At 41.8% G+C, this 23,668-nt stretch overlaps 1 long non-coding RNA gene across 2 annotated transcripts in view; it reads right to left on the reverse strand.

Moving 5' to 3' along the window:
- Nucleotides 1-3,491: 3,491 nt before the first annotated feature.
- Nucleotides 3,492-23,668, reverse strand: part of LOC125102479 (uncharacterized) — a 35,437-nt gene continuing 15,260 nt past the window's right edge. The window contains exons 3-4 of one of the 2 annotated variants that reach the window (XR_007128139.1): nucleotides 16,940-17,026; nucleotides 3,492-3,990 (exon numbers count right to left, since the gene is read on the reverse strand). This is a non-coding gene — a long non-coding RNA (uncharacterized LOC125102479). Of the gene's footprint in view, nucleotides 3,991-16,837; nucleotides 17,027-23,668 lie in introns of those variants that run through there. The other variant, XR_007128138.1, reaches the window with a different exon arrangement.

The following is a 23,668-nucleotide window of genomic DNA, read 5'->3' on the forward strand; positions in this document are numbered from 1 at the left end:
GGCACCCCTGAAATTTGTTTTTAAGGCAACTATTGTACCATGTAATATATACAATCACTACAAAGGATTTTTTTTTTGTTATTGTTAAGTGTTGTGATAGCATTAACAAAGTTGACAGTAATTATTAATGGCTGATTCAGTGAATTTGAAGTGTCAGTGAACGTATCCAGTAAATAATCTGAGCTACGAATTTGGAACTCGTGTGAATATTCAAACCGAGAGTCAGCTGTTAGGAGTGATAGTTGATACTTTAAGAAGGATTAGTTACCCTAGCAAGCGTGAAGAGAGAAGCGGTCAGACTGAGTGCTGAACTTGGAAAATGCTTCCAGTCCACAGGTGTGAGGAGGAAGAGAAGACACCTGAGAAGACAAAGACTTAATCAGAGAGAACAGAGAAGAAATAGGATGCAATATTACAGAATTCGAGGGGAGGTAGCGGGTTTCAACAAATAAGTAGTGAGTATCTCCAAATGTTGCAGAAAAGGCACCTACCATGTATTACTTAAATTTTAGAGCAATTACAAGAACTGGCATGATTGTCAAGACCATACATACTAGAAATGTTCTGGATATTTTTCAAGAGTACATATTTATCACCATCAATGTTAGACTTTCTAATTAGAGTAATCAATTATTAATTTAGTAAATTAATTTAGGTTTCTAATCAGCATATCAAAGTACTAGCCAGACCAATGCTGGGTTATGAAGGTAATCTAAGGGCATTTTAATATGCACATAAGAATAAAAGTAGTTGGGAAATAACTCTTTAATATTCAAATATTCCTTCTTACAAATTATACTCTTCATTTGTTTATTGTATCCAGAGAACAAAGAGTAAACTTCAACCAGTCTTGGTCCAAATCGTCACAAAATCCAAATGATACAGGGCAACAGAGATTTTACTATTTTGCATGTTGAGGAGGCCAAGAGCTAAATGTCAGAGGCCACCTGCCTTATTTAACTTTGACTCTCTGATTATAAGTTCAAGAGATCTTATGGAGCTAAATACATCTTCTGATATAAACATCTGTCAACTTCATGGTTTTAGAAACGTGATCTATTTACATTCACGACTTAGAAATGTCTCTGAAAAATCATAGCTAAGCCTCATCCCCACTGCCCAGCTGCTACAAGTACCCTGCCTAAAGATTTTAGCTGAGGCTTCTTTGGCAAATGATGCCAAGGACTCAGTTCAATCCAAATGAAATTTACAAAGTTACCACAATAGAATTATAAAAGTGAGTTGGTTTAGGGGTGCCTGGGCTGCTCTGTCAGTCAAGCATCCAATTCTTGGTTTTGGTTCAGGTCATGATCTCAGGATCATGAGATCGAGCCCCAAGGTGGGTTTCACTCTTAGTGGGGAGCCTGCTTGAGATTCTCTTCTTCATCCTCTCCCCCTACCTGTCCCCTGCACTCTCTCTCTCTCTAAAATGAATACATAAAACTTAAGAAAAGGAGTTGTTTACAAAACACAGGTAATACAAAGCGATTAAAGAAATTGGCAAAAGGAAAAGGGGGCAAGGAAATCAAAGCCAGGGTAAAATTGATCACAGAGCAATGTATTCCACTTGCTAAACAAATTTGGCTTTAAGTTTCCTAGTGGCCAGAGCAAAGAAGAAAGCACTCCCAGCTATGAAATTAGTGTTGCTGCTCGTAAGATAAAAGGATATTTAGTGAAAGCCTTTGTGCTTCCGAAGCTGGAACCCAGGGAATTTCTCCTCTGGGTCTTTGTAAGGAGGAATTTGGCAACATGGCAGATTGGGTTATCAATAAAAACTTTGTGTTAGGGGCGCCTGGGTGGCTCAGTGGGTTAAGCCGCTGCCTTCGGCTCAGGTCATGATCTCAGAGTCCTGGGATCGAGCCCCGCATCGGGCTCTCTGCTCAGCGGGGAGCCTGCTTCCTCCTCTCTCTCTGCCTGCCTCTCTGCCTGCTTGTGATCTCTCTCTGTCAAATAAATAAATAAAATCTTTAAAAAAAAAAAAAAGAAAAACTTTGTGTTAAATACAGTGATAGATGTCTTGGGTCGGATCTGATAGCACCCCTCTATGTATGCACAGTTCATTCAAGTCCTTTCTACAAGGAGGCAAATACCTGTGATCTGAACACACAGTACTCTGACAATCAGGTCTGGTCCCAAGATAAATTTTAGGGCTACCAGCAGAATGAATAATTTGCATACCCTTCGAGGTATTCCCACAAGCACTATTTTTTCAAAAATCGGTATTTGCTAATGGACTGGACAGTAGGGAGTTCACTGAAGTTGTATTCTCCAGTGACAGCCCAGAGAACAAGTATTCTGTATGATCTAGGGCAGGCACATGTGCCTGGGCCACTGGCAGATGGAGGGCATGGACAAGGTTCTTCTGTGAAAATGATCTAGTCCAGTTGAGCACCTCTCAGGGGAACTCACGGTCTAGTCACTGTGGAGCCTGTTTTCTCAGGTTAAAATAATAACGAAGGGATCCCTGGGTGGCACAGTTGGTTAAGCATCTGACTCTTGGTTCCGGCTCAGGTCATGATCTAGGTCATGAGATCAAGCCCCTTGTGGGGCTCTAGCTCAGCAAGGAGTCTGCTTAAGTATCTCCCTCTGCCCCTGCCCCTCCCCCACACTTGAGTGTGCTTTCTCTCTCTTTTTCTCTCAAATAAACAAATCTTTAAAAAATATTAAAATAATGACAAAGATCACTAAAAATATGTATTATTTGGATTTGTGGGATTCCAAATGTAATCTCCTATCCTGCCTGATTTGGTCCTTACTGCGAGATGATGTGGCAGGCAGGTACAGTTCTCGTTTTATAGATAATTCCCCTCAAAAGGAAGAGGGAAGAGCAAAGAGGGGAGTTCTGAGGATCTTCTCTGAGGGCTAAGATTCCATGATTTTCACTACGACGTATCCTGTCTACCTGAACTTTCAGGATGGCAGCCCCAACTGTTTAAGATTCTGAGAACATAAAGTTCCCTTGGGCAGGTGATGGCTTATGTTAGCAGAGCACCATGAAGGTGCTTAGTCAGTTTCATCCTGATTTCAGCCCACACCCTACACTGACATCTTCCCTGTTCTAATTCTTCTTCACCGAAGTTAGGATAAAAGCCTGCTTACCTGCAAGTTCAGAAATGTACATTTTTAAAGTTGTCTTGCCAGCAGGCAAGAGAGAACTATGACTGAGTGACTTAGAGCTTTAAAGAGCCATAAAAGACCTTTATTTGGAGGTACTCCCAACCCCTTCATCACCCTTCACAGCATTCCTCTTGGGCAGGAAGGAAATGGAGCTCTCACCCCACAGTCCCCAGCCTTGGGGAGGGTAATGGGGCATTAGTGGAATTCTCAGAAGCACCCCACCCAGGATGCACTGCAAATATGAACACGGCCAAGAGGCTGCTAGGAAGGCCCGGGGTCCCTGAGCTAATTGCCCTGCCCGTTATTGGTGCTTCATTCTACAGGGGAGTCATCGGGTCACATGTACCGCAACACATGCTGGAGATCGGAGAAGCTATTTAATGGCTGCACGGATAGAGAACATGGCGCAGGCTGGCACACAGCTGTGGCTTTGCCCAGTATTACCAACGTCACGCTGGGCCCAGGACAACAGAGCAGTCGCAGGAACAGGAGCAAGCCACCTCCCTCACTTGGGACTCTTCCTTCAATTCACCAAAAGAAAAAGCTTCTGTGAAGCCTTTATGATGAATGAAAGTGAGGATTTCCTGGATTAGTTTGCATTTCCAAGAACGCTTTCCTCTTCTATCATTTTCCCCCTCTTCCTGAGAGAAGTTGTAAAACCAAAATTGGTTGAGTTGGCGTTAAAGCCCGTCTGTCCCAAAAGGGAACCGCTTATCTTGCGAATGTGAGTTCTCCCTCCTCAGCCCTAAGCGGAGAGCCCCTTTGCGGGGACAGAGGGTGTTTCATCCACAGTTTTTTCTGTTCTTTTTGTAAACAACAGTCCTTCTCCTCATTATCATCATTAAAGTTCCAGACGCTGAAATGGCTGAAAAGCTAAAGGAAGTACACTTTGAATACATTTTGTAAAGGGGAACAGGAGCAAAGAAGGGAAAGTGTATTGAAATGTTTAAGTGTTATTCTTTTGGACGGATTAATGTGCTAGAGACCAACGCTTCTCAAATTTTCATGTGCCTATAGATCATCCAAGGACTTCATGAATGGGCAGAGTCAGACTGCAGGTCTGGGGTGGGGCCAGAGAGTCTGCATTTTTAGCACATTCCCACAGGATGCCGGTGCTGTTGGCCCACACACTATACTTTACACGGGAATGGTAGAGACCTACCCTTGTCAGCAAGTGACTACTGTCACTAAAAAGAGATTTCTGGACTATCCTCATTAGACCATTAAAAAGGGCATTTTTCTCATTTTGCTTCGGTAATTAAAAATGCTAGACAGTTTTGATTTTTTTTTTTTTTGGTGAGATAGCAAACTCATCTCTACAGACGTACGGCACATACAAAATCTCTGTTTCATTCTTTCTCTAGCCTCTATCACTTACATGCATTTTCCACAGCCATCTAGTGTATCATACTTATTCATGTTAAGAGAACAAAGTGGTAGTCACGCTTTACTCTCAGAAGGGTCCCGGTTTAGAAAATCATAGAATCACCCTACTTACGGCCCATACTGTAGAGTTACCTAGCATTTAGCATGCTGTTGTTGTGTATTGCTGATTACTTCTATTTGTGCCTACATCTGAGGTCTTTGATGAGGTTATAACTTATCTGAGAGCATCCCATTCATTCACTTTATCAGTATTTACTGACTGTTCTTTAAAACAACCTGGGGTCATTGTCCATATACAGTTGCAAGTTGGATTCAGATAGCTTGTGAGATCAGAAAATGTTAAGTCTAGTCAATAAATACTGGGTAGCAGTGGCAGTCCTGGTAGAACGTATTCATCCATCCCTCTGTCCATTCACTCATCTGTCTGTCCATCTGTCCATGCATCTAGCCATCCATTCGAACCTTATAGGAAATGATTCTGCCAGATGCTGGGCAAGGTCCTGGAGGTACAGTAGCAATCAAAGTACAGCCTCTCCTTTCTAGACCTCCTGTTTATTTCTTCACGAAATGTTCATTGATTCATTTTAAAAAATAAACTTTCTTTCTTTCAGTTTATTCAGATGGCAGAGATGTCCTCTGTTGGGAGAAATAGGAACAGGAAATGAGCATCTATTGCAATGCGCATTGATTTGGCAATATATAGATGGTGCTCCAAAATGGCCCAACCTTGGGGGAAGTAACTTCCATCTCCAAGGCCTCAATTTTCTCATCTGCAAACTGAAGGTGCTCAATGATTGCTAAGATCTCTTCTAGTCTTAAAATTCTATTAGAGAAGTCAGATACGTTTTCTCTTTTCCTGTTAAAGACTTCTAGGAAGAGAAGAATTTTAGAAAGCTCTGAAGAGCAGAGGGAGTAAGATTATAAAAGCCTTTAGGGATGGTTCATTAGAGGACTTCAGGCACATTTTCCTTTTTGTCTTTCTCAACTCTGTCATCAGTTCACAGTTTACCAAGTTCACATCTTCACCATCATTCTTCCCCAGCCAACCACATACTTTTCCCTTTCCTGGCTCCCCCTATTCTCATTCATCCTCTTGACTTTCTTCCCTCACATGGCTCAATGCTATCATACCTCAGTTTTGCTTCTAAATTCTTCTTAAAAAATGAATTGAGGTCTAACTGACTTACAATATTATATTCATTTCAGGTATTGGCATAGAATTATGTGAATTGCATGATTTGATGTTTGTATATACTGTGAAATGGTCATCACTATGACTAGTTACCATGTCTATTTCAACTCTTGTGACCAACTTCCATTTTTGTTCACTCAATCCCTCTTTCTCATCAGAAGGTATTTGATATTTGCCACATAACCTGTGTTATTAGTACACTTCCTTTACTTTTTTCCCAGTGGAAGATGCAGAGGTAGAAATCTTCTCTCTTCTGGAAAATCTGCCCATGTGATGTGGTGTATCAAGAAGTTACCTGACATGCTTTGAATGGCTTATTTTTCTGCAGATTCATTCATTCATTTGTTCAACAGATAGTTTTTTTTTAAAGATATATTGATTTTAGAGAAAGAGAGAGAGCATGGGGCAGAGGGGCAGATGGAGAGGGAGAGAGAGAATCTCAAGCAGACTCCCCATTTTGCCTGGAGCCTAATGCAGGGCTCGATCTCATGCCCCTGAGATCAGAACCTAAGTGGAAGTCAAGAGTCAGACAACCAACTGACTGAGCCACCCAGGTGCCCCTCAACAGATACTTATTAAGCACCGGCTATAAACAGCATTGTGTCAAAACACAGGAACAGGGAGTGGAAAGAAGGACAAGATATGATTTTTTTCTTTTTGAAACATAACACATAAGGAGAATGACTTGTAAACAAAAGAATTAAAAAGCAGTATGACAAATAAGATGAGAACATGGTGTAGGAGCCCCTAATGGTTGCTGTGCCAAAGCTTCTCTGGGGTGTGGCATTTGACTTCCAAAACACTGTGGTTTCTCCTCTGCTACCTCCTGCTGTGTCTCTAACTTAGGGGCCCCGCATTGACAGGAAATCGCTGCATGTTCTGATTGTGTTTTGGTGATGTCAAGCAGTAAAACAATCACAATCTGAGTTGGCATTTTGCAAATAAACGCACTAAGTGCTTATATAGGTTCATTTTGACAAAAAGGATCAGGATTTGGAAAAGCAATTTATACTACGCTGTCAAAGCAAAAAAACCCCAAATACTCAATTTTTGGCAAATCTATGGTTGAGGAAATGGGAGTTACAGTGGCAGTGGTGGGGTCCTAAGGGGCAGTATACCTCATTAATAACCACCAATTCAGAAAGAAAAAGAAAAAGAAAGAAAGAAAGAGAAAGAAAGAAAGAAAGAAAGAAAGAAAGAAAGAAAGAAAGAAAGAAAGAAAGAAGAAACTAACTTCTGAGATTTCTGTGGACTCAAATCCTATTGATTCTCTAATTAAAATTCAGAAATGTTTCAGGTAATAATTCATTAACACCTATGAGTTTTTACCATTAAATCACTTACTAGAGTATCCAGGAGAGAGACCCTGAGACAAAGAATCCAATTTTGGGTACAGATCAGGGCAACTATTCTAGAATGGGTAAGACCCCAAAGAGTAGACTGGGCGGGGGGGCCACTGCAGTGGGAAGATCTGGCCAGTGCGAGTGCAGCACAAGGTGAGGAAGGCCTGTGACATCTGTGTAGGGAAGAAGGTCAACCTTTCTCTCTAAATAAGCTCATCCTTTCCCTGCTCTAATTACTGGCATGCACACAACCACACACCTTTTTTTTCCCAGGCCAGATATCTCTGGTGAACTCTGGGTTCCTATGACTTCTATTTGATATTAACCTGTCCCCAGATTTGTTCCTCTTCTTCCTGGGCCTGGTCCCACTCACCCACTTCATTTTCCAAGCAGAACCAGGTGTGGAGCTGGACTCCTTGTGGCTCAGCTGCCATCTGTAAGCAGTCATCCAGTCCAAAGTCCTCCCCTCTGTAGCAGCACTTTGGTCTGTCTGCTGCTGCCCGGTCCTGTTGTTACAACTGAGACCTGGCCGTCCCCATTTCAACAGTACATCAGTTTCATAGATTACTCAGTGATTTCTCCACTTAACATCATGTTTCAAACTGTCCTCTACCCTGAAACCAGAGTGAACTCTCTAAAGCACAAATTGGACGTATCCCTCTTGTGTTCAACATTCCATTGTCCTCAGGATACAATCTAAACTGGTTAGGGCAGCACACCAAGACCTTCAGGATTTGAACTCAGCCTCAGGCTGACTTTTCTCCCATGGCCTCCAAATTTAAGTTATACACACCAGTGCTCTGAATGTATATTTTCTCTTGCTTCTGGGTTTTACATGTGTTATCTCCTTGGCTGAGGTGGCCTTCCTGTCTGCCAGCACTTGGCTAACATCTGTTGATCCTTCTAGGTCTCTGCTTGGGCAGCTTCTCCTAAAGGAAGGCTCTTCTCCCATTGCCCTCCAAGACTGGGCATGAATGACTCGTATGTGCTTATACAGCACCTGACCTCATCCCTCCCAGCACTTAACATCCTGTTCTGGGAGTAGAGTAGGGCTTTGAGCCTGGTGACATTTCCAGTCACAAGTGCATTAATGGGCATAGAGGGGACACTCAATATTTGATGAGAAAGGAGCAAAGGAAGAAAGGGGGTTTCTGAGAGTGGGATGAAACGTGTTCAAATCATAGTTGGCCTATTTATTCCTCTTCTTAACCTTTTCCCTCTCCCCTTCTGCTCATTAAACCCATAATACATGGTTTAAAATAATAATGTAGAGCTGGAGTGAATTTCCTTCTGATGAAATCAGATGGATTACATAGTTGATGGAGGACTGTCTAGTACTGAAAAGTTAACATGGTTAAGAGTCATTCCCTTGAGGAATGACCTCAAAATTCATCATGAACAATATACCATGGTGGTCAAAAATTACCTTTGGTCTCTGAGAGACCTGAGTTCAAGTCTTGACTCTGGCATGTACTATGACCTTCAGTAAATTATTTAACCTGTCTCAGTTTCCTTATCTGTAAAGTAGTCATCATAGGAGTCTCATTAGTTTTTGAAGATTATGTAAGACATATAAAAAACTTAATACATTGTCATTTACTGCATAGTGTCCAAAAATGTTGGCTATTATAATAACAAGTGGCAGCAGGACTCTGCCTGATTTATTTCAACATCTCTTTTTCTCTCACAATTAAGCAATTTGTAGTCAGACTCTGAACTGATGGGCCCCAGTTACCTCTCTCCTTCCCTTCCCCAACGTCTGCCTTCCAATTCCCATCTGACCTTTGTCCTGGGCATCAATGATGACATCTCCCACCCTTCCATGGCCAACCTCTGCTGTTCTGAGTCAGGAATTAGTCTACATAATCATGAAATCTTTAGAATTCTCCTTCTGAAAAACGTCATCTCAAATCCTGTTCCAACTTGAGAAAACACTTACAAGTTATATATAGGAAAAGGAGTTTTATCTAAGTTTTATTTAAGTTATCTAACTCTCAGGTTTATGTTATTTCCAGGAACTATTATAACTAATAAGCAAATATGTATTTCTTATGTGATTCTATTTATTTGGGTGTAGTATCTTGTTCTATATTTAACCACTTATTTTGCATCTTAATATTTGATAGAGCTAAACCTCATCCTTGTCAATATGGGATGTGGCACCAGGGAATTGGTTGATACAAGCAATAAAATCCAACAGCATCACTGGCTTAGTGGAGAAGTTCACGTGTTGAGCAGTGTTGAAACAGATACTGTTGGCTGGAAAGTTAGTGACTCTTGTTATGCTGTAGCAGATCACTTGATCCAACTATCACCTGCTGAATCATGTAAAGAAAGCATGCAAACTAAAGGTGTAGCTAGGGAGAAAGGTAGGAAATACAAAACTTCGGTTTGTATTGTTTGGTTCTTGTGGCTTTTAGCTGACTACTATAAGAAAGGAACATGGGCTGGAGCTATCCTGCCTGCCAGCAGAAATGGAAGGAAATACAGCTTTGTTAGGGGACAGTCTCTGCCTGTGATCTAAATCGATAATGTGTCCTATGACTGGGAGTCTTGCCGGGGTGAAAAATCCAATTACTTTTTTGCCCAGACTGAAGCAGTAGTAAGAAGCAACTGTAAGCTCATCCAGCCTTGGCAAGAGATAAGAATGTGGCCTCAAGCCCTTTTAAAGCATCTTCCCTATGTATTCAGTGCCAAGTCTGACCATGAAGACAGATGAAGGGTATTGCCATCCCACCCAACTTTTTCATTCTTTACTTCAAAAGGTCTCAAGAAGAGTCAACTTCAATTTGAGAAGGAAGGGTTTGGCAGAGCATAAAGACCTATAAATAAAAGATCAGAGTTTTGAGGCATAGAGTTTCCAGACACAGTTTTAGGCTGTGGTAACTCACACTTGGAACTGACTGGAAGCAAATAGGTTGGAAGCTTACAACATTTGGACAGAAATCTCTCGCTTGGCTTGCAAAAACTTCTAATTATTCAATTCCTAAAGAATCCCTGGGTCCCTGCACCTGCACAAGAGAGAAATGGCTGTGGAAACCATGCAGCTCCAAAGAAGATCATATCTTCCAATGTCCATGGTTCAAATGCAGCCACAGAGGAAAATGGACAGGGAAGAATCTCCCAGAGGGCAAAGCCAGAGGTCATGGTGGACAATGGACAAGGGAGTTCCTCCAAGGCAGCAGCTACCTAAGGGGTCAGTCAAGACATGTACCCCACTGCCAGGAAGGGAGTGCTTGCCATTCCTATCCAGCAGGATTCAATAATTGCTATAGATAGGAAATACCCATGGTATAATTGCTATAGATAAGGAAATACCCATGGTATTTCCTTTTCCTACTTTTTCTGATGGGAGTTTTATCGTGGTTATTCTGCTGCTATTTCGGCAATAATATTGCATGTAAATGCAGATCACTTATTTTCTGGTTTGTGAATTACCAGACCATAAGGAGCCACATCTGGTTGTGATGGGAATGACATTACTCAGAGATTCTGGATTTTGACTGAAATACAGTAACTAGATGAGACTTTGGGGTCATCTCTTTTGCAGACAGAGATGCATGTGTCTATGTAGGGCAAAAGGAGTATGCATGATTATTTGGGAAGCCAAATCGCTAGCTGCCTTCCACAATCCACTCTTCTCTTCTTTAACAAAAGAATCCTGATTTATAACTTGACACATTCTTGCCCAGCTAGAAATCTTTGTATCCCTGCCTCCCCTAAGATTTAGGTACAGCCAAGTGTTTAAGTTCTGACCAATGAAATAGATAGTTGAGCTGCAAGGAACCCTCTGGATGGATGTCTCCTTACAAGGGAAGGGCCATGCCCCTCCCCCTTCTCCGTTGTGCTGATTCTGATGTGGACGCTCTAGTTGGATCTTTAGCAGCCATCTTGGACTATGAGAAGGAGGGCCACAGAGAGCTCAGAGGAGCATAATGATGTCATGGAACCATTAGCTCTGAACTGCCGTGCTTCTAGAGCTTTTAAATGCAAAATAAATAAAGTTCTATCTTATTTAAGTCACTGTATTTTGGGGTTTTGAGCTATGAAGCTGGATCTAATCATGACTGATAAACTCTCTCTGTGTGATTTGGCCAGCTGAACTTTAATAGAAAGTAGTTGGTTTAATGTTGTGGATTTGAGGTCTGGTCCACTGACCATCTAAACTATTCCTGGGAAGTTGAAAAGAAATGCCTATGTTGTTTTAGCTTGGAAGCAGCCAGTGTTGGACTGCATTAGGATGCAAGACTGATAAATTTTTAGAGCTGGGAAAAAATGTCCATAATGCTTTTCCCAATTAAAATGATTATAGAAAGTACACTCCCTCTGGCAGATGGCATCTTTCCTACTCTGGAAACAGAGGGAAAAACTAAGGGTTATGGTCTGGGGAGGAACAGCTAGGGTACCCATGCTCTCTGATCTGGCCCTAGTATCCAGTATCAGAAAGGAGGAGTGGTTTTACAGGTCTGATGATTTAGAAAAAATAAAACAAAACAAACTCATCAGAAAAGTAGTCAAATTTTATATATTCAGTTTGATGGATATTTATTTTACTTTCTACAGGCTTACATAGGGTTTCTCAACTATTGACATTTTGTACCAGATAATTCTTTGCCATAGGGGGCTCTCCTATGCATTGTGGTTGTTCGACAGCACCCCTGGTCTCAATCCTCTACATTTTAGTTGCAATGCGTCCCCCCCTTCATTTCAGTTGTGACAACCAAAATGTCTCCAGACATTGCCAGCATCCCTTGGGGGTGAAAATTGCCCTCGGTTGAGAGCCATTGAATTAACATGAGGCATAACACTAACTTCATGTTGTTTTACAAAACATGGAGCCTGCCATTAGCTGGTGTACTGGGTGGGGGAAAGCTACCAGCTTCCTATAGATGGGACAGAGGACCGAAGTACATTTTAGTTACCTGTACTTGATAGAAAATTTCAAAACTAATAATATAATAATTTCAAAAATATAATTTAATAATGACCTTTTAATAAAGGTCATGCCCTCTTAGTATTTTCCATTTACTACTTCTTTGTGGGGGGGCGGTAAGTGTCTTTAAAAATATAAGAAAGTACAACAAAACAAAACCTGGAGCACAGAGATACAGGAAAGAGGTTGGTGGTTGCTGGAGGTGGGGGATGGTCATGGGAAAGATGAGTCAAGGGGGCCAAAAGGTACAAACTTTCAGTTATAAAATAAATAAGTCATGGGGATGAGGTATACAGCACAGTGACTATAGTTAATGATACTGTCTTGCATATTTGAATGTTGCTAAGAAAGTGGATTTCAAAAGTCCTCATCACAAGAAAAGTTTTTTAACCACATGTGGTGATGGATACTAACTAGACTTATTGTGGTGATCACTTTACAATATACACAAATATCAAATTATTATGTTGTATGTCTGAAACTGCTGTAATGTTATATATCAGTTATTCCTCAATTTTAAAAAAGTACAGGAATGTAGAATAATAATTTTTCTTTATTTCCTGCCCAATTTCCTTTCCATCAGAAATTTGGTATGTATCTAGTCCATCTATTTTTTTAAAGATTTTATTTATGTTAGAGAGAGAGAGAGAGAGCGCACGCAAGCAGGGGGAGGGGCAGAGAGAGAGGGAGAGAAAGATCTCAAACAGACTCTGCTGAGCGTGGGCCCCAACACAGAGCTGATCTCACGACCCTGAGATCATGCATGACCTGAGCTGAAATCAAGAGTTAGACACTTAATTAACCGAGCCACCCAGGTGCCCCAACTTTGTATTTTTATACTTTTGCTATGGAGATATGCATCTCTAGACAATATTCAGTGTTGCTTTGGGTATTTAAGAATATTTACATAAATTGTATCACAGTAAATGTAGCATTTTTGTACTCAAAGTTATATTTTTTGTGATTCCTTGTGCTATACATAAATCTGGTTAATTTATTTTAACTTGCATATAGGTTCCATTGATTGCATATACTGTCATTTATTCATGCATCCTTCTACAACTGGATATTTGAGTTGGTTCCATGAAATCTCTATTATAAAACAAGACTAGAGTAAACATCTTTATATATCTTTCTGTGCACACGGACAACATGTACAGGGGTTTCTTCAGAAGGAGAATTGTTGGATCGGAGGCTGTGATTATTTTTAACTTTACTAAATAACGCCATGTTGTTCTCCAAAGTGATTGAATCAATTTACATTCCTACTGGCAGTGCATGAAAATCCCCAATTCCTCACAATCCTCTCCAGTGCCTGGTTTTATCAGAATCTAAAGATTTTTCTAGTCTTATGGGAGTGAAATGTCGCACTCTGGATTTATGTGCATTATTATGTTTTTGGTGCAACTGCCCATCTTTTCCTCTATTTATTGGCTATGGTGGTTCCTTCTGTGGGTTACTGTTCATGCCCTTTGCTCATTTTTTTTCTATTGTATTTTCATTAAAATGTTTGTTTAGAAAAATTTTAGTACGTTCCATACTGATGCTGAGCTTATTTTTTATATTACAGATATCTTCTTCCAGGTTTTTGTTTGTCTTCACTTTTTATTTTTATTTATTTTTATTTTTTTAAGATTTTATTTATTTATTTGACAGACAGAGATCACAAGTAGGCAGAGAGGCAGGCACAGAGAGAGGGGTAAGCAGGCTCCCTGCTGAGCAGAGAGCCCGATGTGGGGCTCGATCCCAACCTGAGATCATGACCTGACCGGAAGGCAGAGGCTTTAACCCACTGAGCCACCCAGGTGCTCCTGTCTTCAATTTGTAAAAGATATCTTTTTTTGAGTTGAAGTTTTAAACCTCACTACAGTCTAACTCATATATATTTTCTTTAATCATTTGTCTTTTCTTGAGCCTTACTTAAGGAATCCTTCCCTACATAAAGACATTAGCCTATATTTTAAAAAGTTTTCATGTTTTATTTAAACACTTATCTCTTTGAACCTTCTGGAGTCTTTTTGTGTACATGCTAAGAGCTAAGGATCTCACATATTATCTCGCAACCTTATAACAACCCTATGAGGTAGGCATTATTCCCATTTCACAGATGGAGAAACCAAGAATTAGATAAGCGACTTGCCCAAGCTTTATAGATAGTAGAAGGCAGAAAAGCCAGGACTTGAATCCATTTATTTGGCTTCCAAAGGTATTTTGTTGAACATGTGGCATGATGTCATTCCAGAAGGCCAGATGTTAATAAACATAGTATTTTATTTCTCAAGAAATTTTTTTGTATCCTTTTGGAAGGATGTCACCTATCTCTAGGTGTATCCTAGATGGGAGATTATGAGATTTACTTATTTTCCTTCCTGTGTAGAAGTTCAGGTCCAGTTTGGTCCAAGGTCCTCCAAGCCTTATCTAGTTTGAAGCACCAGTGGTCAGTAACCAAAACTTGGAATGAACTGGGAATATAAGAGAAGTGGAAGTGGCTTCAGCCACCCCACAGTCTTGGGATTTCATCTATCTATTTAGGATTCTCTGTAGGTAGATACGGTGGAATCAGGGCAGAAGGAAGAACATGTACTGAAAAGTCCAGAATAGCAGTTTTTAGCAGGTGACTGTTTTTCTCATTGATTTCTAAGATTGTTTCATAACATAAGACTATTAGCTCCTTTTCTGTAATTTTTGTTGCAAATATTTCTTCAAGTTGGTGGTTTTTCCTTTTACCTTGTGATATCATTATGCTTTGCCTTATCTCTGTGTGTAGTCAAATCTGTCAATCTTCCCCATCCTTTTCCTATCACTTTTATGCTTAGAAAATCCTTACCAGTCTTAGGTCAGTTAAAGTCACAAATAGTTTCCTTTAGAAAAACTTTTAGGGGTGCCTGGGTGGCTCAGTGGGTTAAGTCTCTGACTTCAGCTCAGGTCATGATCTCAGGGTCCTGGGATTGAGCCCCGCATTGGGCTCTCTGCTCAGTGGGGAGCCTGCTTCCCCCTCTCTCTCTGCCTGCCTCTCTGCCTACTTGTGATCTCTCTATCAAATAAATAAAATCTTAAAAAAAGAAAAACTTTTAAAATTTGCTTTAAATTCATTTTGCATCATAGAAACAAAATATCTTTAACTTTTTTTCAGACGCTACCAAACGGCTTAATATGAAAAGTAATTCCCTTCCTTTTATCCCAACCTCCACCTCCATTCCCTGGAGGTTTTCTCTCTTAACAGCTCCTTGGGTACCAATTCCAAAACACCTGAATGAATGTAGAACATAAACTACATTTGTAGGAAGAGGTCATGCAGTGGACTTGTTCACGTCGATTTGGAGTTACGTGTCCCAGAGCTGACAACTCTTGGAATTCACTTTTTCCAATCTTAAGGGAGCTATAAGACTCACCAAAAGGCCATCAAACCGACCATGAAGCCACCCATGAAGCCACCTCCCTTTACCCTTTCTGACCTATATAAGCAGAGGCAGGAAGGCTATGGAGGAGGTCTCTCCAGAGCAGGAGTCCTCATGTAGGGCAAGAATTCTTGATCTGGAATCCTTGGGGATTTGTAGATAGAATTCAGGGGCTTTATGAACATGCATGGGAAAAACGGCCAGTCCTTATTTTTACTATCTTCCAGCTGAAATATAGCATTTCCTTCCATTATGAATGTAGGCAAGAGACCACAGTAGTGTTGGCAACAAATGTAACTTTGTCACTGGTAGAAACCATAGATGTTTTCATTTTACATAGTTGTTGGAGATACCTCAAAATATCATTTATATGCATCGCCACTTACAAATTACTGCTAGAACTTGTTACACAATGTGTTAACAAAGCAACATACATACTACAGCACAAATTTTTAAAAATGTTCCTGCCAGTTGCATTGAAAAAATTTCCTTTGTAATACTGCATATTTTATTTTATAAATTTAAAAACATTATTTTAAGAAGGGGTCTGTAAGTCTTTTGACACAAGACTATCAGAAGAATCCATGTCTAGAAAGATCTAGAAAGAGTGTGTGCTTTGGGGTGCTTCTCTTACTGGTCCCTCACAGCCAAATGAGAAGCTTCAAAGTTGTCACTAGTAGAAATTGAGTTTTGTCATCTTGCTGGTACCCCTATCCCCTACCCTCAGGCTGTGATGGGCATAGCTGGATGGAAGCCTGGGAGTGAGACCATGAAAAGAGATTACCCTGGGTACATCTCCAGGGTCAGACAACAGTGCCATGGTGAGACTCCTAGGTCTCCAGAAGAATTCACACGGGTGGGCCCTCTAGGCACATGAGCACAACTACCAAGATAGTAGGAGACTGCAAAGTCAAGTGAAAGTGCTTTTGCCCTATTCTTCTTGCCCTCCACCCCCCAACTCCAGAGGGGTTAGAAGCAGCAGGGAGAGGAGAGAAGGGCAGAACCATGCAAAAGGAGAACCGCACTCCTCTCTTCCAGAAGGAGCCTGGGGCCATAAGTCCAGTCCGGGATGGGTGGAGGGGAATAGTCTTTGGATGTGAAATTAATCTTTGACTTAGCCTGGACTTTAATATACACAATAGAATCTCAATGACCAGAATGAGGCTGCTCTTGAGGCTGAGTGACTGAAGAACTGTGTGTTCAGCCCAAGGAGTCAAGGGGAGACAAGAAAGAAATATTTGAAGGCAGAGACTGAAGGAAAAAAAAACAACCCATTTCATGGCGTTCACCACACGGTTGAGACTGTGCATTACACTGATCTCATGCACCTCTTTATCCATCTGCTCTTTTTTCTTTTTTAACACAACTTAACATTTTTACCTTAACTTACTTGAGTCACATACATCTTTATGGTCTCACTTTTTTAAAGCACGTAACTCTTTAACTCAAGAGGAATTTTGCCATGCTGGGGGTTGGAGGGGAGAGGGTGGGGGGGGGGCAGCATGACTTTTGCCCTGAAGTTAGGAGTCCCATTGTGACCAAGAAAGTCCTGGAGAGTTTGCACACCCACCTGGCCGGTTTCGCTGGAAAGATGTCGCCATGCCTGAGACTTACAGGGCTCTTGTAGATTATGGTTTGGCAGGCTGCTGGTCAGGCCCTGGGGGAGGGAAGGAAGAACAGCAGGCTGAGTCATGGGGGACACACCTAATGTGTACCCAGAATCTGCACCAGAGCTGGGAAAGAATGCCTGGTGGAACACATGGGCAGGACCTTCTCTCAGTGCCTTTTGCCCTGGGACCATGGTCTGGACAACAGGGGGAGGTTGACTACCTCAGGTGGCTGCCGTTAGCCAAAGGGTGGAATGAATCTGCTGAGAGCTTTTGGAGGATCTGAGGGCATCTTCCCACTGCTCCCAACCCCCATCTCCTTTCAGTGTTGTGGATACTGGGTCATGTTCATCTGCCCATCTCCTGCCTCCCTCTGTACCCTACAGCCAAACAAATCCTCCACCTAACCCCACCATTTCTGCTTGTCTTCCCAGCTTCTATCTTTTTTCTCACACTTTCTTTCATTTACCTTCTCCATCTTAAATCTTTTCATCTTCCTCTCATTTTGCTTACTTAATGCCTTCTCTCTCATTATTCTCCATTACCTCTTTTTTTTTTTTAAAACTTAAAACTAAAGGAATATTGAGCATTTTCTTCTGATTTTAAACCAACCCCACATATCCCTTTTAAATGATTATAAAGTAATCATTAAAATTTAATCATCAAAATAAAATTTTTATCATGGAGTACTCTATACATACAAGAGGATGTAAAGTAAAAGTCTCCCCTTGCGTTTGACACCCAGAATAAATATTACCAGCATCCCTCCTTTCCCTCCACACATTACCACTACCCTGATTTTTTTAACCTATTAATTTTTGCAGAAGGTAATACTCCAAGGAATATTTTGTGGATAAATGATGGAAGGACAGGAGGTACTGGGAACCAGGGTCAAAAAGTCCCCTTCTGCTCACAAAGCATATGCCTTAGACTGAGGTCTGGCACAGACCCTAGTTCCTCGTCACTTGAATTAGATCATGACAGCCCCCTTTTAAGAGGCAAGCTGGCTATTTAAGTAATCTAATACATTAGTACCCCTTACCACCGCAGGAAGGACCTACCTCTTGACTGCTCCTAAAAATCAAGTGGGGATGGGAGATTTCATGATTTAGCAGCACTTCTTGGGATAACCTAGGAGCCCTCCTTCACTACAAGACTGCTATCAGCCAAAAGTGTTCAGTGGCTTTGAAAGAGACGAGCACGTCTCAGAATGTATTACCAGAAAGTGCAATGTTCCGAACATAGGAGACACCCGCCAATGCTGCATTCACAGGAGGGACTGCGTAGCCGGAAGAGCGCCCGCAGCGCGAAACCTCAAGATGGAATGATCCAAGTCAAGCTTGGTCAATGCCCAAGCTTGGAAAACACACGATGATGAAGAAAATACCCCTCTCTGGTGATCTCACCACCCACTGCAAATAAACACATGTAACATTCTGCAGAAATAGTCTTCCAGTACGTTTGCTAAATCAGAGCTATGAATGAGGGGTGGGGGCACGCCGAGCGCGCACGCGCACGGAGGACGGCGGTCAGGTTGGGGTGCGGCACCGGGGTGCTCCCTGGGCCTGCCTCACTGGGTTCGGGAGCCGCGCACTTGGAATTTGCCCGAGGCTCATTTCCTTGCGTGGGCTCCTCGTCTTTAGCTCCCCTCCGTTCCCAACGCTTCTACAACGTGGTCATCAGGTTTCTTCGTGGAGCACAGACGGAATCATGGCACGTTCCTCCTGGAAAACAGGTGCAGGCTCCTCCGACTTCAGGATAACCACGACACTTCTCAGCGCGGCAATAAACGTCCTGCAGAGCCTGGCGTCAGATTCCCATCTCCACTGGACTCCAGGGACATCACGGACATCTCATGCGCGTGGGGCCTGATCGCAGAGCCTGCATCTCTTCCACCCCGGACAAAGTGCCTTCGTTCCGCAGTCCTTTGCTCTCACGGTACCCTGTGACTAGACTGACTTTCCTTACTTTCTGTCTTCATTGAATTTTTTTTTTTCTTTCATTCTTCAGTGTCAGATTCACATGCTTACCGCCTCTGTGGAGCCTTCCTTCCCCGAGTCCTGAGTCGTCTGGCTTTCCTCTGCTCTCTCTCAGCGATTTGCCTTTTTTTTTTTTTTTTAAAGATTTTATTTATTTATTTGACAGAAAGAGATCACAAGTAGACAGAGAGGCAGGCAGAGAGAGAGAGAGAGAGAGGGAAGCAGGCTCCCCGCTGAGCAGAGAGCCCGACTCGGGACTCGATCCCAGGACCCTGAGATCATGACCTGAGCCGAAGGCAGCGGCTTAACCCACTGAGCCACCCAGGCGCCCCAGCGATTTGCCTTTGATAGAGGCCTTGGATTCGCACATCTGTCTGGATGTTAAGCTCCTTAAGGTCAGGGAGTCTGCGTGGTGTATATTTGTATAAACATATAAATATAATACATATTTCAATAGAAATATAGATACACTATGCTGTGCATAGTATATGTTTTTATATTTAATGTATATATTTTGTATATTATATATTTTTATATTCTTTTTTAATGTATATGCTATATATATATTTTATATAAATAACTTTTTTGGTAGCCCCTTTCCTCCATCTGAGGACAGATGCACAGTGAATGCATATTGGCTTCTTTGACTGCCTAGTGGAGGAGAATGCCTACAGGGAGCACAATGGATGTTTCATTGACTTTACTTCTGGCCTCTATAGTCCAATCCAACGTAGCTCATGAACAAGACTTAAAATTGACTTGCTGGGCAAGCAGACATTTGGTGCCAGCGCTGAAGCCACTCAGTTTTGTCTCCCAAGGAATTTCCTTCCCTCACTTGGGAGCATGTAAGTTCTATTGTCTGGACACAGTTTTGGAAAAACACAGAATTAAGTCTCTATTCTCAGTTCTAGAGTTTACCTTCAGCAGATGCTTTTTATCTCATGCTGGTTTCACTGTGCCGCCCAGAATTTGCCTTGATCACTTTGCAGACTACCCGTGGTTGTAGACACTTATTCTAATAACATCTCAATGCAAACATCATCAGGAAAATATGTTTGCTGGCAGAAAATTGGCTGATGCTTTCAGGCCAGAAAAGCTTTTGGATTTTTGGAAGTTTCAGGTTATCTGTACCACTAGCTCTACCTTTTAATCCTGATGGTCAAAAGGTGATTGGGTCCTATTCACCTTTTTCAGTGATGGATCTTTAATTCCTGAATGACTGAGCCTTCTGCATGTCGATATAACCAGGACTCATTGTATTTACATCTTGGTGTGACAAATATTCCCTTCTCCAAAACAGTGAGCAGACTAAATAACCCTGTCTGGACTATGGAAATATGAGAGGTCAGAGAACAGTCTAGAAATATGGACACAGGTTTTATATTCTCAGCATGACTTGATGGTTGTGGTGTGTGTGCTTGCATGTGAGCGTGTGAGTGTGTGTGTGTGTGTGTGTGAGCATGCATGAGTGCACCCATGCAAAGTGAGGTTTCAGAGAAAGTAGATTACACAAAGCTTGAAGGAGGACTGAGCAAGAAAAGGCAGCATGGCCTCTTTCAGATCTTTGATCTAGGCTGTGTGCCAGCAGAAGAGAGAGTCTGGTTTGGGGACATTCCAGGGGGTGGAAAGAAGGATGCTACAGAGATGGGGTTCATGTGTTTGGAGAAGAGGGAATTTTGTTCCACTTCAATCATTCTGATCACTCTGTAATTTATGACTTTACATGGCCGACTACCATACTGGACTGAACAGCTATTAAATAAGCTGATTTTCAATGTAAGTGATACTTACAGGGAGATTGGGACTTAGGAGGAAAGAAGGGCTCTGGGAAGTTTCACAGCTGGGACTGGGCTTGGGAAACTGAACTGAGACCAGGTCCAAGCCTGCAGACATATGGGTCTGTACTAAATTAATGGGATAGCACGGAACTATGCGAATTGTTTAAGTCACCTCTAGATTGTGCCCAAGCCTGCTTTGGATTGGAGAAAAATCTTTTTTCCACTTCAAATGGCCACCTGACCTGGTTGTTTTGGATGAACAAGATATGAAATGCACCGAAGGGGTTCTGAACCCATGACATCTCTTTGAAGGTGAATAGCTCTTGGATCTCTTTACAGTTGGAAGCAGAAAGCTCTCCCAGCGGCCAAAATCTTCTGTCCGAGCGCTTCCTGGAATTCTCGACAAGTCCTCAGTGAAATGTACTTCCCTTCCCTTTATAATCAGGAGTCTGGGACTCCTCATCAGGAGTAGAGTGGACACTGTCCTTTCTTGGACCTTTGGGTGCAGACTTTTTTTAGTTTAGCCAATAGTCAGCTCAGGACCTTGAAGCGGAAATAATTCAAAGTGTCCTGAATCTTCAGGATCAGGAGGAAAGTGGTGTAAGGAGAGGGAAGGGAGCGGGAGGAAGCTGAGGTGAGAGAGGCGTATGTACAGATGTCCGTCTTTGAGAGCTGCTACCCAGACTAGCGAGGGGATTCCAGAGATGGGAAAGGTGACAGATGAGGGGCTGAGCTTGAGACAGAGTCCATCTTACCAGTGAAGCCACTGGTTTAGAGAGCAAATGTGACTCAGATGTGGACCAGTCTCTGGCTAATCATGTGGGCACAAACCTCATTTTCCCGGGTGTGACTGGAGATAAAAGAAGGAGCAGTCAAGGGCCATTTCATGTGAGGTGGAGTGATAACAACCTAATGAAGAAACATCTTTTAGTTAGTTGAAAAAGAAAACCCTTAAAAAAATAAACATAAATTCAGAGCCATGGACTAACTGTAAAATCAGTCCTTGCCAGTGTCTAAAATAGGGACCTTCTACTCCACAAATGTCTTCTGTCAACAGCATAAAGCATGCTGCCAGGACCCTGAAGGGGAGGCAGTAACAGACTTTAAATGTGGAAAAGGTTGGTCACATGGAAGCAAGAGCCAGCAAGACTGAAACCAACTAGTCCTAAACCACAAACACCAGAAAAAACGTCAACATACCATTTGTCACCATTTCACCACTAGCTTTGCTTAAATAGCCTTCATTGAGTGCCCTGAGCCCCCAGGTGGCAGTTGAAATCCTCAGAAAACACTGCATTTTATTGTGGTGGTGTCCCACCAGAGAGGGCAGCTGGAAGCAGTTTGTCAGCGGAAATTCAAGAAAGAGAATCCATGACTTTTCAAGGCTTACGTTGAACACAATGTCAAATAGAGGTACATGAAAATTTTAATTTCCTTTTGTGGGTCTGGGGGATTGGATGGATGAAGAGAGAGAAGGAGAAAAAAATAAAACACCAGGCTTTGAAAAAAAAAAAAAGGTACTTGTCAGAGGGAGGACTTGGATGATTTGACCATTTTCCTCATTGTTCTCTATTGATTCATGTTCTCCACAGCAGGTGAGCTTGAGTCTCTGAAGGGATGTGTATCGCCAGTCTACCTTACAGATGGGCAAGAAGTTCTGTTTGTGTTTGAGAGGACCCCTTAAATTTTCTTCTCAAAATATATAAGATTTCTACCTTTCCCCCTCACATGAATGCATGTTGCTGGGATAAACTTCATTACTTACTGATTTGGATGACCTCAAGTGGGTTAAAACAAAGAAAACTCATACTTCTCTAAAAACCCTTTGTTCAATGGAATGTCATACTTGTCTCAACTCATCCCACATGTTTGCCGATGGCTACTCAGTGTCAAAGAGCAGAGATGAGCAGATAACGGTCAGAGATTCTATGGCATACCTTTCTTAAGTTACTAAAATATAAAGTTACTAAACCTATGTATCTAAATATATATATCAAATATATAGGGCAAGGCAGAGAGTATGACTGTGGACACGAGTTTTGGGCTTACTTCCTGTCAGTTATTTTTCGAAATTATATTACTCCTTAACCCTTATGACAATCATTGAGTTATCCTTTAATTCCCTCATTTTGTGAAGGAAGGAATGGAGTCTCAGAGTAACCCATTCACAATCACTTTAAGGATAATAAGCACCTTGTACAAGAAAATTTGAGGTCTTTTCGAGAGACATTGGCTGCCATAATGCTGTAATTGTGTAAGGAATTTCAGCGGTTTGAATGTTATCATGATGGGAGCTAACTTTATAACATATTCATTGGCTTTTTTTTTTTAAGACTTTATTTATTTATTTATTTGAGAGAGAGCATGCACGAGTTGGGGAGAAGGGCAGAGGGAGAGTGAGAAGCAGACTCCCCATTGAGCAGGAAGCCCAAAGTGGGGCTCGATCCCGGGACTGTGGGACTATGACCTGAGCCAAAAGCAGATGCTTAACTGAGTGAGTCACGAAGGCATCCCCATTCACTGATATTTTAACCTCTAGAAATTGGACTAATGGTGGCAGAGGGGACAATACTAGGGAAGCATTTTGGGGATCACATTGGTAATGATTTCCCGTAATGTTTCTTCTGTAAACCTAAGTTGCTACGTAGCAAACCTCTGCCGCAGACAGTGTGTGTAATACAGTTACTTGCATTACTGGGTGTCCTGTTCATTTTTTTCCAGCTTTGACAAGAATGCTTTCGAAAAGCATGAAGACTCTTACTTTCTATAAGAACAGGTTGCTTCGGAGTAAAAAGGTTGGCAGAATGCTGTAGAGTAGATCCAACAAATAACTCCATGCCACCCAATAGATATCCTCACATTATTTTGTTGGAATTATTAAGGGAACGAAGAGATGCATGGCTTAAACTCAGGACCAATCATGAAAGTAGCAGAG

The sequence above is a fragment of the Lutra lutra genome, chromosome 6 (genome assembly GCF_902655055.1).
Source record: "Lutra lutra chromosome 6, mLutLut1.2, whole genome shotgun sequence".
NCBI classification, from domain to species: Eukaryota; Metazoa; Chordata; class Mammalia; order Carnivora; family Mustelidae; genus Lutra; species Lutra lutra.